Below are 17388 nucleotides of genomic sequence, written 5' to 3'. Positions count from 1 at the left end.
TTCTTTGACTTCATTTGACTTCCATTCTTCTACTTTTGCATCAGCCCTCTCCTTTTATTACTCCCTCCAAAACACCTTAGATGACATGGGAAATACACAAACCCCCTTGACCTCCTGCCTTTCACTGCACTGATGATCTCATGAGTCAATGGAGAGCTGTTGCTAAAAGTCACAAAACAGAGTTGATTGATATACTATAATTAATGAGTCCTCAGTACTCCTCAGAAAATATTCATCATCAGTGGTCCCAAACCTTCTCTACCCAGGCTGCCCACTTGCTCCTCTCCCAATGAGAATATACCAAATATACAAATCTACCATATCTCCTCCCTGCCTACCCTTCTACTCTTTCATTACAGTAGAGGAGATGTCTGTCCTCCATGTAAGGCCAATCCCACGCAATGCTCTACTTGGTGACATCTTGATGACTCAAGGTCACCTAAACTCAAATTCCTAAAACTAAACTCATCACCATCCCCTCCAAACCTGACTTTTCTCCATATTTCCCAGTCTCAGAAATGGCCACACCTTTTATCTGGTTGCATACACCAGAAATTCAAGGTCATCTTTGTCCCATCTTTTTTCTTCCATCTCTTATCATGTTCTGTCTACTTGACCTCCTGAATACCTATTTCTCTAATCTGCCCCTTCTCTCCATTTCCACATTCAGCACTAGAATAGAATCAGCCATCATCTCTGAGCTGAACTAATACAATAGATTCAATACTGCAGGGTACCTCTCAAATCTGTTCTCCATATCTCAGTCAAAGACACCTTATGGTGAGAGGGATATATATATATATATATATATATATATATATATTTTCCAATCTCTTTATAAACCTTTAAATGGCATTCATTTATCCTAAGATAGAGACCCAAATGTCTAACATGGCCTACAGCCTTGTGCAAGGCATCGCCCTGCCCATACTTCAGCCTCCTATTCCAACACTCTCTCCCACTTACTCCAGAAGCTGCAGCCACACTGGCCTCCTTTCATTCTCCCCTAAGTACCATGTTCCTACCACCACAGTAGCAAACTTGACACATGCCTTTTCCCCTGCCTGGAACACTCTCCTCTCCCATACTTTCCTGCCTTGACCTGTTCCAATCCTCCTATTTTATACCTTAAAATATCATGTACTTCCTATCATATAAACCAGTAATTATAATATTCAGTAATTATTTAACTCATTTGTTTTTTTTTTTGAAATTCACAACTTATTTTTAATGCAGCACAGAAATCAGATGGATTTATGGGCATATAAATGGACAGATTCTTATAGTTATTCTTGCAAAGTTATTCTTAGTATTTTGCTCTATTACCTCAAATAGAATTTTACCATGTTTTATCACATTTATACATATACTCTTTCAAAACTTTGCTTAAATGTATATGAATATTTTGACAGAAATATTAATGAACACCCAATGTTGGCATCTAGCACTCTTACTTTATTCATTTTTAAAATGTTATACTGAATTTATAGTTGTTATAAAATATTGGCTATATTCCCTGTGTTGTACAATATATTCTTGTAGCTTATTTTATACATAATAGCTTTTACTTCTTAATCACCTAGCCCTATATTCATTTCTAAACTTCCTCCACTAGATTACAAATTCCATGAAATTACGATCTGTTTGTGTTATTTTGTTTTATTTTGACACGTCTCCACAATAATAAGATTCAATAAACATGTGTTGAATGAATGATTTCTTTTTCAGTTCATTTATAGAAGATAAGAGTGTTTTGAAGCATTTGAACCTCCCTGTAGCATTCTGACCCCAAGGGGGAAATACTGATCCCTCATCTGTGTCCTTCTTCCATATTATATAGCACTTATCACAACAAATTTATTGTTATTATCTTTCCTGGCTAGCCAGTGAGTTATTGCTTTAGGTATGAAAAGTCTTATTCATTTGTGCATCCTCTTCCCCAAAAAGCACTGGACCTTACTGAGATTCAGTGAACGTTAATTGGGGTGACCTCCACAGCTACAAGAGGCTGACTTAAACAATGTAGAAGGCTGGGCTGACATTTCTCTATAACAATGCACAGGGCCCAGATTTACACAAAATGATTCAGTCACTTGTTAAAGGGGAATTTAGACCACACTTACCCAACTTGGATAAATCAGGAAAATGAAACTCTGGCCTAATTATCCAGATTGATTAATTAATTGATTTCAAATTTACTGGTGCTCATTTTGCTTTATTTTCCAACACTTTTGAACACTTACCATAGAAATGACAGCATGCACTTTTCATAGAGAGGACAAATTCCACTTCCATTCCACAACCCTTCATCAAAAACCCAGAAAGCCTAAGTCCTAAACAGTGTAGAGCCATGAATAAAGAAAAACATATACTTAACGAAGTTCCTTACCCCTCTGACCTTCTGTAAAATTTTGGTTTGTCGCAAGGTTTCCTAAATACCCAGTTGAGCAAGAGCATAGGCTGGAGAAATGTCCTTTATTTCAGTGATCAAAACAAATTAAAATCAAAACCATGGCATTCCAGAAGTTAGGAGTATGATTCTGGAACTAGTAGCCTAGGTTGCCATCCTGGTGTCGCATCTACTAGTTCTGTGTGCTCCTGTGTTCCCTCTGAGCCTTCCTTTCCTTACCTGAAAAATGAAGATTAAAAATATCACCGCACTCACGGGGTTGTCATAGTGAGTAAAGAATTAATACATATAAAATTCTTAACAGTGCCTGGAACATTTTAAGACTAGATGAATGTTGGTACTGATACCAAAATTTTCATCAGCATTATCAGCATCGTATTACATTGGTGATCTTCGGAATTTTGCCTCTTAATAAATGTAAAGACCACCTTCTCAAAAAAAATTTAAAAAAAAAAAAAGAAAAGGTAATACACTTTTTAAAAGCTCAATTACAGTAGCGTGAGAATCATAAATGATAGAAGGGCAGTGTCAAAACAAAGAGGGGACCGTCTAGGATGGCCCTGAGATAGAATTCTTGGGCCTGGTCATCCCATTCAAAACCTTCCCCGTGCACAATAACCCCGCTGTTTAGGTTGATAAGCGGAGGCAGGATGTGTTAATTTCTTGTTAAGCGCGTGTGGCCGGGCCCTCGGCAAACAATAGGCTCAGAGAAGGGGAGCTGCTCCCGGCCGGCCCCCACCGGCGCCCCGTTTCCGGACTCTCAGCCTCACACATCCCCCCTTTGTTTTCCCGAGCTCGGCCGCGCGTGTCGTAGCCGCGGCCACCCCACCAAGCCTTTCCGCCGGCCGCGCCTGGCCGGGGGTCCGCGGGGTCGCGGGGAGGAAGCGCGGGAGGAAACGGCGGGCGGCGGCGGCGCGGGGCGGCCGGGGGCCGGCGGGCGGCCGGGGGCGGGCGGCCTGGGGCCCGAGGAAGCGCCGCCGCCGCCCGCAGCGCTCGGGGAAGGCCTGCGCGCCGCGATAAGGCGATGCCCCGGCCCATTGTCTGCGCGCCACGGCCGCCCAGTGAAAGTTCCTGAGGCCGGCGGGATGCGCAGCCCCATCCGCACCTGGAAGCCGCCGCCCTGCGGAGCCACGCGGGCCATTGTGAGCCCCCGCGCCCGGCCGCCCACTCTCCCGATCCGGAAGGGTGGAGGTGCCGTCCCTCGGGTGTCACCGGCCATGCACTCCAAAGGACTCTTAGAGGCGTTTGGCACACAGATCGCGTCTCCGGCCATTTGCCGGGCGAAATGTCCTTGGGCTGGGGCCACGGTAGGACCTCTTAGTTCTCAGTTATGGGAGGGTCAAGATCACTTAGAATGATGAGCCTCCTTGTTAATAAAAAATTTTTTTAAAAAATTCTTTTTAACGCAGCTCCCCATCCCCCAAAATATGTGTTATGTTCTGCAAATTAACGCCTCTAATATATACACACCCGGAGAACACAGCAATATAATGTTGCTATTTACAAGATGATTACAGGATTTCAAATATAATTTTTCTTTTTAATTCTAAGCAGTTGTGATTGGAAATGATAACGCACGTTGAAAGTTGTATAATGAAAATTTTCTTTCTTCATTCCATTTAGTGTATAGCTATGGTTGTTCAACTTCATTTGGAGACCACTGGGATTTGAAAAGTGTAAATCTGAGACCCTTTAGGGATGGCAAGCTAAAGCCAAAGGGTTCTCACCCTCCTATACCCAATCCCTGCCCCAGGCCATGGGCAAAGCAGCTTCAAATAGTGGATCTAAGGGAGCCAGGTGGTCTGGTATCCAGGGTAGAAGCATTTCAAGCTCATTTTCTCTGATTTGGTAGGTTTCTCTGTGTTTGCCTTCCACCAGACTTACAGGGATGTTAATCACAGAGACCTCCACCCAGAATCAGGGATATAACATAGAAAAGAATATCCCATTCATTCATAAATCTATTATATGTGGGACTATCAAATTATGTTTATTTCAAACTGCGTATTTATCATTGAGTACATATAATGCTCTAAATGAGTTTCTCAAGACTACACCAAGGGCCTGATGGAAAAGAAAAATGTGTTTCAATGGAAATATATGCACAATATACAGTACATGTCGACTGAAAAAATGCACAACGTGAGAGTTGTGAGTTATGATTTATTTGGGGTAAAATGAGGACTATAGCCCAGAGACAGCACCGCAGATAGATCTGAGAAACTGCTCTAAAGAGGTGGGAGCGGGGAAGTCAGTATACATGTGATTTTGGTGAAGGGGGAGTACGTGCAATCGAGCACAAATTTTTGCATAAGGTTTCTGTTAGTCATGGGGAGCAGTCATCACCATGAAGGATTTTAGTGCTTTTCTAGATATGAGAAGATACAAGAATTGGGCTCATAAAATTAGCTCCTGAAAATATCGAATTATCTAAAACCTGTTCTGCCAGTTTTTCCCAGAGCACAGGGTGCCTCATGTCTGCTCTCCACCCTGAACTCCTTGCAGGGGGGGTTGAAGGTCAGCAGTCACAGCAGCTTGTGATTTAATCCTCGTAGAGGTAGATGGCAAGTGCCAAGGGCAAGTGCCAATTTGTAGTTGACACACACCTTTCCTGGCTGCCCAATTCTAGCCTTGTTGTCTAGAGGCTTGTTGCAACTCTTTGTAAATTGATAGTAATGTATGTTCTGTCCTATTTAGTAAAGATTTCATTGAACACCACCATCTCCACTGTGGGAAAAACCAGTTTTGCCTCCATTTGCAATTCACCTCAATATTCCTTTATACATCTGTGAATATTGTAAATATTCCATATACATGTGTACTCTTGATTTTTCCTTTGCACTGGTTGTAAAATCTGCCTGGTTCCTTTACAGGGAAAATAAAGGAAGAAAAATAAGTTCTTGAATGTGTCTTTATATCTGAGAGCCATAATTTTACCTTTCTCTGAAAACTATCTTTTATCATGCCTCCCAATTAAGAGTAATACAAATCAAAAGGAGAGCATGAAGGAAAAGCAGAAAAATAAATTGGTGACAACTTTAGTTCATCATTAGATGCAGGAGGTAAATTCATTAATTTATTCATTACATATATGGAGCACTAAGTGAGAGCTTATTACAGTAGGAGGCTAAAGTAAAGCAATTATTATCTCTCTGAGTTATTTTTATTAACTAGTGAAGAAGTTGAGGAGAGGTAGAAAGAGTCTCAGAATTGGGACCAGAAGATCTGTATTCAAATCCTGGATGCTGCCACTTAAAGATGGCAGCCCAAGGAAGTTACTTAATCCTCTGAACCACTGTTCCCTTGTCTATGAAATGGGACTAATAATATTTACCTCCCAGGGTTGTTGAAGAAATAAATGAGCTAGTCTTTGCGACAGAACTACACTGTACCTGATGTTCAGGAAATGTTCGTTGACTCTATACTCTGTGGCGTTCTGTTAGTCATTTTGGGTAAAGATACAGGAAGTAGCAAGATAGTACAAGATACTCAAATTGAGGGGTTATCAACATAGAATGGAAACAGGATTTAGTGGCAGAACTAAATTTAGCATTCAGGTCCTGTGTTTAGCACTGGGGCCTCCAGCAAGTAATATAATCTTATCATATAATATAAGACTTCCCTGCTGGCACAGTGGTTAAGAATCAACCTGCCAATTCAGGGGACACAGGTTCGAGCCCTGGTCCAGAGAGATCCCACATGCCGTGGAGCAAGTAAGCCCGTGTGCCACAACTACTGAGCCCGTATGCTACAATTACTGAAGCCCGCACACCTAGAGCCTGTGCTCCACAGCAAGAGAAGCCACCAAAATGAGAAGCCTGCGCACTGCAACAGAGTAGCCCCCGCTTGCCACAACTAGAGAAAGCCCGCGTGCAGCAACAAAGGCCCAACGCAGCCAAAAATTAATGAATAAATAAATAAATTTATTTAAAAAAATACTCTTGAGAAAAAAAAGTAATGTAGTCTCTGAAGCAAGCCCTCTTCATTTGAACAGAGATGAAAACATCTGCCTGGGAAAGCTGTGGGAACCCAGACAGTGAATGTAAAGTTTGGTTTGGCACAGTGCCCAGCAGGAAGATCTCGCTCTATAACTGGTACCTATCAATAGGGCAGATCAAAATAATTAAACTCAACTTCTCTCCAATTATAACCGTGATTCCTGATTTTCAGTAACATATTTCATAAACAAGCCAAATACTAGAATTCCTTCTTTTTAAAGAAACTACCACTGTGGGTCAAAATCCTCCTTCTAACTTGGACATATTCTATTTTCTGAAGTGGCTGCAGCCTAGGGAAGGGAATGACAACCCACAAACAAAAATGATGAGTCTGTTTCTACAGGGGGAAAGGACATTTATGTGTCACCTGTAAACAGGACCACCAGTGAGGCATAAGGAAATTAAAGCTTCTGGAAACAAGTAGAGAAATTCACATGGTTTAGTGCTTTCTTAAGGTGTTTGTGGAATGTGGAATATTTTTAGTCTATAGCAAGCATAAAATATTCTGTTACACTGTGTCTGATATTTAATATGTGGAGTTGGGTGGGGAGCGAGCTATAAAGCAACATGTAATAGACAAGTAAAATCAAGGTGGCCAGAATCCTTTCTATGAAAAACTCTGTCAAGTACAGTCACTCAGTGGTCAAGTAACTCCCTCAGCCCTGGCAATGAATAAAGACATAGCTGATTAGACTAAAGGTGTACACCAGACATACAGACACCAATTCCACAGACTGGTCAATTCAGTGGCAGCTGAATTGACCTATCATAGATGAAAATATGGCCAATAGATCAATAAAATTCTCTTTCTGAAATTCACATTGGGAAGCAGAGAAGAATCAAGCAGTGAAGAGAAGTTAGAGCTCTAAAAAAACGTGGAGAGGCAGCGTGAAGTGGTGATAGCAGCTCTTTTGCCCCTTTCCTGTTTGCCCTTTTCTGTTCCCCTCTAACCTTGAAAGAACTTAATTATAGGAATGAGATCACCAGGCAGTTGAAACTAACTCCTGAGGTGTGCTCTCCTGAATGCATATCATGCCTTGTCTAACCTGTTGATTCTTTTCCTGGGTAAAAAGAAGTAAGGATGAATAATTAAGTAGTTAAAGAGTACTAGCTCTCTACTTCCAGCAGCCCCCTTAACAATCCTGCAGGGAGATCACCGGAGCAAGGTAACATCTGAAGAGAGAGTCAGCCAGTCTGCACACAATGGAGAATAATGCAGAACCCAACCTCCTGCCTCAGTGATTCACTGAGACTTTTTCTCCCTACCACCCCCAATTTGCCCTTTAAAAACTGTCATCGGGCTTCCCTGGCGGCGCAGTGGTTGAGAGTCCGCCTGCCGATGCAGGGGGCACGGGTTCGTGCCCTGGTCCGGGAAGATCGCACATGCCGCAGAGCGGCTGGGCCCGTGAGCCATGGCCGCTGAGCCTGCACGTCCGGAGCCTGTGCTCCGCAACGGGAGAGGCCACAACAGTGAGAGGCCCGCGTACCGCAAAAAACAAACAAACAAACAAACAACTGTCATGGCTGAGCAGAACCTTTGGAGTTAGTCTCACGACACGAGTCCACCTTCTCCCCAGATTGCCGGATTTTTGGATTAAAGCGACTTTCCTTTCTACTGACACTTGCTTCTCAAATTACTGGTTTTTGAGTGGCAAGCATCCAAACCTGAGTTTGGTAAAAGTTGGACGAGACACCTAACGTGTCAGGCCAAACCAAGTCATGAGGTAGCATAAATGGTGAGTAAGTAGAAGTAAGTATTAGCAGAGAGCAGAGAAAATGACTAAACCAGAGGGTTATGCAGCAGAGATTCCTGGCTGTGCACCTCCTTTTCCAAATGGGTAGTTGTCCATGGAGGGACAGTTGTCCCTGGAAGGACACCATTTCCCAGCCCTCTCTGCACAGAAATTGTATGTGTTACCCCTTGGCTGGGAACTAGGATAAAAAGAGACTCTTCTCTCTTACTCCTTTTACACAGGCTAGACACAGACGACCTTAAAACCCTAACGGACCAAAGAGCCAAAGAGCCTGGATTCCTGAATCACTATGGGAGGACAGCTGCTAGCTGCACGTGACTGTTTCTTGGCTGAGTAGCAAATTTCTGTTGTATTAAATCACATTAATTTGTACAGAAATGGGAATAACCTAGAACAAACTCAAGATGAGTAGTAGAGAAATCACGTAACTATGATCAGGGTAAAAACACCGAAAGGACAAACTTATGATAGAGTAATCTGCACCAGTTAAGGCTCACTGCCACAAATTCTAGTCCACATGTATCCCCAAAACATGTCTCTATTTATTTAAGGTGACTTGAGGCAATCCTCTCCAACCCTTATATCATATATATATATATATATATATATACTTAGAAGAGACCTACATTTAAAATTTTTTATGCACGTTTCAAATTTTCTAACATGAACATATGTTTTCTTTATAACAAATATGTGCATGTACACATACATACACAAACAATCACTGTATTATCTGGCATAGCAAGTTACTTTCTTATTTATTTAGGCCCTAAAACTCCCCAAAAGTAACATGTAATATCTTGATACTCCCTGATAAAATATTTACTATATGAAATGTAGGGCAAATAAGCAGTCAAAGAGTGGCTAAAACTTCTGAAAACCAATATTTTTATATAGAATGAATGCCTGAGATTAGAGTTTTTGTTTTCCCTGGAAGCAGTCATATCAATGATATTTTGGGAGGCTTCAGATTGTTACCATTGAATCATCACTAGAAGTGAGTCTTTTACCAAGCTGTTGTTATTCCTTAATGATTTGAGCAGGTCATTTTTACCCTGAAATATTTCTAGAGTATTTGTCAATTGAAACTTCCAACTCAGGAAAGAGAAAACATTCTTCCCAAATTAATTAGGAGTTTCCAGGAATTAATTTTGTGTCGAGAGTTGTTTGAGATCTCTCATGTGGCTCAAAAATATGTCAAGAACCTTAAAGAAAGAAAAAAGAAGAGAAAGAAAAGAGGAAGGAAAGAGAAATCAAAGGAGCAAAAATGCAGAGCAATATTTTCCCTTGACACCCAAGGCCACAGTATACAGAAACAGGGCACAAGTAAGTGTCAATTTCTGTTGTGGATACAAGATACAATAGCAGTGTGACAACCCTAACACAAATAAATGAACATCACAGGCAACTTTGAATGTCCTTTGAAAGTTAGTGGAAAAATATGCCATTATATATTGTGTGTGTGTGCAAAAAAAAGGAATAGGCAATATATATTTAAATAAACATATTTGTTGTAGCCAATATTTCTCGGCTTTCTATTTTCTAAATATTCACTCAAACTTCAGGCACAAAGGCATGAAACATGAATTGTAGAATCTCTACCGATTATTCTAGTTTTATTTTTTGACTTTGAAATGTGAATTGAAGGCCTATCAGAATTAACAATCTCAATCCAAATCACAAAAAGCTATTGTGAGAACCTATACCTATAATCTGTTCCAAGGTATTGAATCTTCTTCTTTGTAATATGATGTTCTTGGAACTCTTTGCACTCCCCAAGTGTAGGCTGGAAAGGAGCGTATCTGTGTAGCATAGAAAGCATAAGGTGCTTAATTTTAATGGAAAACTCTATTTTTTTTTTTGACACAGGCAGATCCTGCTGTGTTTGACAAATATGTTCTAGAGGGAAGCTCAATCTAGATGTTATGTGTAACTTTATCTTATTCCCCTTTGAGCACTACTGTTCTTACCAAATGATCTCTCCACTGCCCAAAGTCATTACACTTTTTCCCTTTCACATCATCCCTCTGTAAATGTCACGCATAACTACATTTTTATTTGCAGAGATACCACTGCTATGAATGAGTAAAAATTTTTTGCTCCCCCGCCTCACTTTCTTTACCCTCTGTGCATTCTACTAATATGATTTGTTGAACAAATTGTTCCATTAATCTGGGGCCGTTTGACAGAGTGAGAAAATAAGTGCCAAAGTGAGAAGATTCACAAGAATCGGAAATCTCAGTGCCTCTTTCTCAAGGTAAATAGTTATTATATCAGGGTGTCAGACTGGTGAAATGGATGTGCTTTCATTCTCAGTTTGTAAATGTCACTTTTCCTCAGCCCATCAGGGTGACAAATGAGGTGTGGGTTACAGTAAGAGTTCATTCTTTGACAAAGTTCTTAACAGTCTATTTCAACAGAAAGCATCCAGCCTTCCTCACTTGTATAATCTAAACCCTGCACGGCTGCCAGAAACTTCTCAGGTCTCTTCTCACTGCTTTATTCCAATTCTCCAAAAGAAAAATTTCTGTAACAAAATTTAAAATCTCTGCTAAAAGTAAAAATAGATAGATTAGAAAGTAGTTTGTAAGCCATAACACTGATTTCCCAGGGAAATTCCATTTACTGGTTCTCAAGATTTCATGATCCCAGGAAAACTTTTTACATTACAGTGTCTGTTTAAATTTTCTTTCAGTTTTTCTATATACATTTAATCTTGAAAGAGATTTTTGACAAGTTTTTAATGTGAGTTAATGAATATGTATTGATATGTTGTATATAAATGATTCGGGTAAATAAGTTGCTACAAGCGTAAATGAATGAGTGACCAAGTGAAAGAGAATTCTGCATCTGACTAAAACTCTTCCCCCGCAAAATATGCTTCTTTGAATAACCTAAGAGTATAATATTTTAAAAGGAATAAGATAGATTGGTTTTACAAGTAAAAGAAGCTTAAGATAATATGTACAAATATACAGAAGTAATGTCATTATGGCCAGACATAAGAGGATGAAAGATCAGTGTGAAAATGTAGTGTGTGGGTTGATGCCATTGCCCGAAAAATCACATCTATTTTTTCTTGAGCATAATTAAAAATATTTTATTGATGGGGCATCATCACCGCAAAGCATTTATCAGCCAGTTTGTTGCATCAGCACTTTGGTGATTAGCAGCACAACTAAAAGATTCGATTATTGATTCAAAGTGATCTACCTAGTTACATACCATTTGCCAACTCAAGCCAAGTTAGTGGCCTTAGACACACACCCATATCAACCTTCAAAGGAGGGTCCCCCCCATTTGGGGCCTTCCCAGGGTTTATGGGACTCTGAGGGATTTTCTGGAAAAAAAAAAAAGCAGCTATGTTATTCCCTTAAACAGCAAACAGCTATGGGAAACCAAAATTAAAATTAATGAAAACTTGCCAAATTCTGGTAGACCCTGGAGCTACAGTCTCTACTTTAACCCCCCCTCAGAGTCTGTAGATGGGATCATGGGAAAGCTGGCAGCAGCCAGTGAAGTGTACAAATTCTTACCAGAGTCTGCTCTGCAGACCCTCAGTCTGTGATGCTCGGTCAAGGGAGAAAAATAAAATTTCAGGTGATCCTTTCTTTTTCAAATCCAGACCCATTGGTTACTGACCCTTACTCTTCCAGAGGACAACTGTTACCTTTTCGTTTGTCTTGTTTGGGTCCTGAGAACTTGGCTTTGTAATCATCAGGTTAGGGGCCCCAACATATGGCGGGACAGAAATCTGGGTGGCACACCATTTGCAGCTGGGCCCTACCAAACTGACGCCAGCCTTCAAAGGAATTATCTAAATTTTTCTTTATTTTGGCTATTTTGGGGAGTGGCTCTGAAGCTTGGGAGGGTAATATCTTTCGCACCCTCTTTCGGGATGCCCCTTATATCCAGGGGAGTTCATTCAATAATGGCAGGACTATTTACTATTTATCCCAGCTGAAATTGGACAAGATATTTGAAAAGATTCTTTTTTTTTTAAGTAACTCTATGGTCAGAAGTTGGCCAAATTAGAAGCTGATATTCAGAGCCTGATAGGATTTGTTTTTTTTGGGGGGGGCCTCATTCCTTAAGCTAAAATGAAACTGTGTACCCAGAGGGAAATAAAAACCTTCTGAAGACTTTGTGGAAGGATTTACTAAAACATTCCAAAAACAAAGCTCTAAATCTAGAACATAAGGATCCTTTTGATTTCCATTTTAGTCAAAGATCATCTTCCTGATATAAAAAAAAACAAATTGAGGATATTGTAGTTGGATGGGTGTGTCAGCCTCAATATCATGCAGATTGCAACCCAATTCATTGAGAAATTAGAAACAGCAGTCCTTGTCTTACAGATTGAGTCTTCATATAGTATCATAGGTGTGGCTTCAGAAACAATTCAAAGTCCACCTATACTTTTCCCAATCAGGAAACCTCACCTATTCATCTCAAAAGGCTTATAAGTATTGTAAAAATTCTGGCCCTAGGAAACAGAAGTCCTTCTTGGAGGAACTTGCATCCTTTCCCTGTGCCTTTGAGATATAATTGTTCTACTTGGTCTTCCCCAGGAACTACTGTCTAAGCCACCTCTTTGAAATGCAAACTTCAGAAAGATAATTTTTATCAGAAGGAAAAAAAAAGAGGGGAAAAGGTTATTTGGAACTTAGGCAAATGAAAACTCTTTAAGTGTCTTTTCCACAAATTTAATAAAAAGCTTTAGCCGTCTGACCAGGCAACCTTAACTTATTCTGTCCATCAGAAACACAATTTGTCCATCAGAACACAAATGTTCTTTTATAAACTAATGATTTTTTCATTATCCTACCCATAATATGGCTAAAATTGTACAAGATCTCTGTCTGCATTTGTCTGAATGTTTGTATATGTCTATGTATGCATGTTACAGATATGTGATTTTTTTCTACATCCTGATGGTATTGCCAAATTAATTTGTTAAAGAGCTCTATTTAATTGGCTTAAAAACTAATAAGCACTTATATGAATTAAGGATTCCTAAAATTCTCAGGAATATAGAAACTAACCTAAATGTTTTTCAGTTTCTCCTGATCTAGTATAGTCTTTCATAAACAAAAGCTAATTTAAGTTTGTTGGTTTAATTAAAATAGGTATGTCTTGGGGCTTCCCTGGTGGCGCAGTGGTTAAGAATCTGCCTGCCAATGTGGGAGACATGGGTTCAAGCCCTGGTCCCGGAATATCCCACATGCCGCGGAGAAACTAAGTCCGTGTGCCACAACTACTGAGCCCGTGTGCTACAACTACTGAAGCCCACATGCCTAGAGCCCGTGCTCCGCAGCAAGAGAAGCCATCGCAATGAGATGCCCGCACACCGCAATGAAGTGTAGCCCCCGCTTGCTGCAACTAGAGAAAGCCCACATGCAGCAACGAAGACCCAACACAGCCAAAAATAAAATAAATAAATAAATGTATAAAACAAAAAAATAAAATAAGTATGTCTTCAGAGTGATCAACAGTAAATATAATACAGACATGCAACTTTTATTTTACTTGGGTTCACTACTCAAATAAGCTTATGTTATCTCTGTTACAAAATTTGTCAGCAAGAAAAATAGCTTGGGATTGAAACTGAGCAGGACTCTGTGGGGCTCCTGGGCTTGGAGGACTTTCTGTACCCTGTTTCTTGTTTGTAAGGAAGACTCCAGTCTCCATGACCTTCCCTGAGTCCCAACGGGTAGATTCAAACAGTTGCTAATCAAGGGAGAAGCAGCCAATAAACCACCTGAGGCAAGATGAAAGGAACCAGGGAAGCTTATCAAGAAGATTACCTGAGACCAGATTAGAGGAGTGCAGGCCCTGCACACACCCTGATCTTGTCAGCAACCCCACCCTTGAACCATTGCTATAAAATTCCTCACCAAATCCTCCCAGGTGGGACACACAATTTTGAGAGGCATGAGCCTGCTGTGGCCCCTTTGCCTGACAAAGCAATAAAGCTATTCTTTTCTACTTCACACAAAACTCTGTCTCTGAGATTCAATTCAGCAATGGCGCACAGAGGCCAAGGTTTTGGCATCAAGATTATGGCCAGCTCTCTAATGTGTTATGAAGTCTTTATGGATACTCTAAGCATAATTTCTGGGAGCAAATGATTTAAATAGATGTGAGTGGTAATAGTTTTTAGTGAAACTTTCAGCAATAATTATATTTTATAGTATGTCTACTTAAAGAGTTTCCCCAAATCATTTAGGTAACTTGATACCTTAAAAAGTTAAGTTAAATGATGAAAATTCATTTAATATTTAGATTATTTCCAAATAAAATACTGAAACATTAATTACTCGACATAGATTTATCTACTTTTGGCTTGTTACAGAGAAACTAAAGACATTTGGATCTGTTAGTAAATATGTCCTGTACCACATTGAAAGTTTGTACTATGAAGAAGCATATGTTTCTAAAAATTGTGAAATGTATGCATAAATTTGCCAATCTAAAGAATCCTGGTATAACTGACAGCTCACAATTGGTTATTCTTAGTTTTCACTAGAAATTAAGGTTTCTAAGGGTTAAGAATTATAATTAATATGTGTAATTAAAGCTACTGGAAATAATAAGGAAAATAACTGTGTATAAAAGTAGATAAGACCAGTAAAATGATTGATAGTTCTAAAATGAAAAAGAGAAAAGAAAATAGGACAAAATTACAGAAGGTTTGTGGAAAAGGAATTTTAGGAAAAGAATTTTGTGTGTGGTCAAGCTGGCTAAGATTGGAATACATTTATTTAAGTTAAAAATATAAGTTTTGATATAAAAAATACACTGGTGCAAAATTAGAATTAGTCTTCTATCTGTTAGAAGAACAAAGTTGTTTTGGACAATTGTTCTGATCCTAATATGAGTTAAGCTTTTTCTTAACCTTTTAAACTAATTTTCCTAGAAAACAAAGATTCTTTGTTTCATCAAAATAATTTTTTGTGGGCTTCCCTGGTGGCGCAGTGGTTGAGAGTCCGCCTGCCGATGCAGGGGACACGGGTTCGTGCCCCGGTCCGGGAAGATCCCACATGCCGCGGAGCAGCTGGGCCCGTGAGCCATGGCCGCTGAGCCTGCGCGTCAGGAGCCTGTGCTCCACAACGGGAGAGGCCACAACAGTGAGAGGCCCGCGTACCGCAAAATAAATAAATAAATAAATAAAAATAATATTTTTTTGTGTTTAAAGTTGTATTTATCAGGTCTTTGATTACTTAAGAAAACTAAATTTCCTCTACAAAAAGAGCTAATTTTTTTTTGAGGGGGGAGTTCACAACTGTTTAATTTTCTTTATTTGCCTGCAATATCTTTAATTGTCACTATGTTCAAATGGATAACTATTGTTTCACAGTGACCTCTCATTCTATTTGACCAAGTGTTTTAAAAAACTTTTGATATTTTCTGACTAACTTCCCCATATCAGATTGTAAATGAAGTCTTTTTATCTTAAATTAACTGGGATTTTTACAAGGGGCCCCTGGAACATCTCGAAAGATTTGTTCTCTCTCCCTTTATAAAAAGAGAGACTTTAAACCAATTACGCTTATTTGCTATGTTAAATCACATGACATGAAAGCATTGTTAAATAGGAAGTAATACTAAGCCTTCTTATGTTGTATTTGTATAGGTATATGTTATAAGTGTCCCAGAAGTTGTTTGAAATTTCTGGCAAACTAATATGTCCTGGTATAATGTTATTAGTCATACATTACAAATATTATGTTAAAACGTTATGTAACACAGAAATAACTGTATTTTCTTTTCAAATAAGGTTCCATTATATCTTTGACAGTGGACATTTTAAGTCTTTTTTTCATTTTCAGATAGTTATTTTCTTACTCTGATGGTTTTGCAAGACCTCTGGAAAGGACCTTACCAAGTGCTTCTGACCACTAGCACTGCGACAAAACTAGAAGGCCTTGAGCTTTGGGCACACATCTCACAGCTGAAGAAGGCTCCACCTGACATTTGTTCCTGTGGATACATTGGAGACCTCCAAATCCAACTGACTAGGAAGGGAAGTAGCCAACATTCAGGCAGATTGGCTCCACCGAGACAACAGATTAAGACTTCATATTCTAACTAAACATGAAACCCTGTCTTCTTCTTTTCTTCCTCTTGTTCTTACTCTGGCATTGGCCTGGAAAAATAACACCATCATCTGTATCTTCCAGGCCATTGCTAAGGGGAGTAATCTTTCAGACTCCTAGATTTGTCATAGAAAACTCTGAATTGTCCATGTTGTTAGAGACCCCCTGATCTGCCCCGTGACCAATTCTCTTCTATTCCCAATGTCACTATCAACTACAATCAACCCTCCTTAGAGGTCAGTTAAAGAGTCTGACTTTTATGGGTAGAACATCCAGAGCCTTGAGTTTACCTTTCCCTGATTATAATTGTACCTGCCCAATTAGACACAAATACCTGTGCAAATAGTAGCCCATTTGCAACCCCACATTCTATGATTATCTAAATCAGATTTGCCCCCAATCACAAAGAGATCTCATTGGCAACACTCATCTTTGCAAGGAATTTAGAACAATTTTTTTTTTTTTTTTTTTTTTGGCTGTGCCACACAGCTTGTGGGATCTTAGTTCCTTGACTAGGGATTGAACCCAAGCCCTCATCAGTGAAAGCATGGAGTCCTAGCCACTGGACCACCAGGGAATTCCCAAAATTTTTAAATTTTAGGCTGGGAGATTTACTTTCTGAATGTGCTAAAAACCTAACTGATCCCTGGCTTAAATGGGTAAATGCAACTATCCCTGCTAATGAATCCATTAACAGTGCTACCTTAGTAGGAGTGGTCTATGCCCCAATAGGATTTATCTTTGTCTGTGGTGGTTATCATTCTCCTTGGGCCTCTAAATGTCTAGATGGCTGGCCTAGAACAAGACAATGTCTCTTAGGTTATCTAACTGTGCTCCTAACTGTTCACAATTAAACTGAGATGCCCCATTGGTCAACTCTACTGATTTTACATCGAGTTTGAAAGAACCTAACAGGAGGTTTTCATAATTAGGATTTTCTTCCTTTGGCAGATTGTTACTTCCCTGATTAGGAGTGAATACAAATGAAGCTATGATCAGGAACCTCTCCTTAACTCTTGAAAATATTATGGAATCTACAGCTAAAGCTATAACTATCCAACCAAAATCCTTAGACTCACTGCCCAAGATTGTATTTGATAATAAGATAGCCCTTGATTATCTTTTAG

The sequence above is a fragment of the Monodon monoceros genome, unplaced genomic scaffold (genome assembly GCF_005190385.1).
Source record: "Monodon monoceros isolate NGI ecotype Baffin Bay Population unplaced genomic scaffold, NGI_Narwhal_1 Super_Scaffold_21, whole genome shotgun sequence".
In the NCBI taxonomy this organism is placed as follows: domain Eukaryota; kingdom Metazoa; phylum Chordata; class Mammalia; order Artiodactyla; family Monodontidae; genus Monodon; species Monodon monoceros.
The sequence above is the reverse complement of the archived record's forward strand: the minus strand, read 5'-3'. Positions refer to the sequence as shown.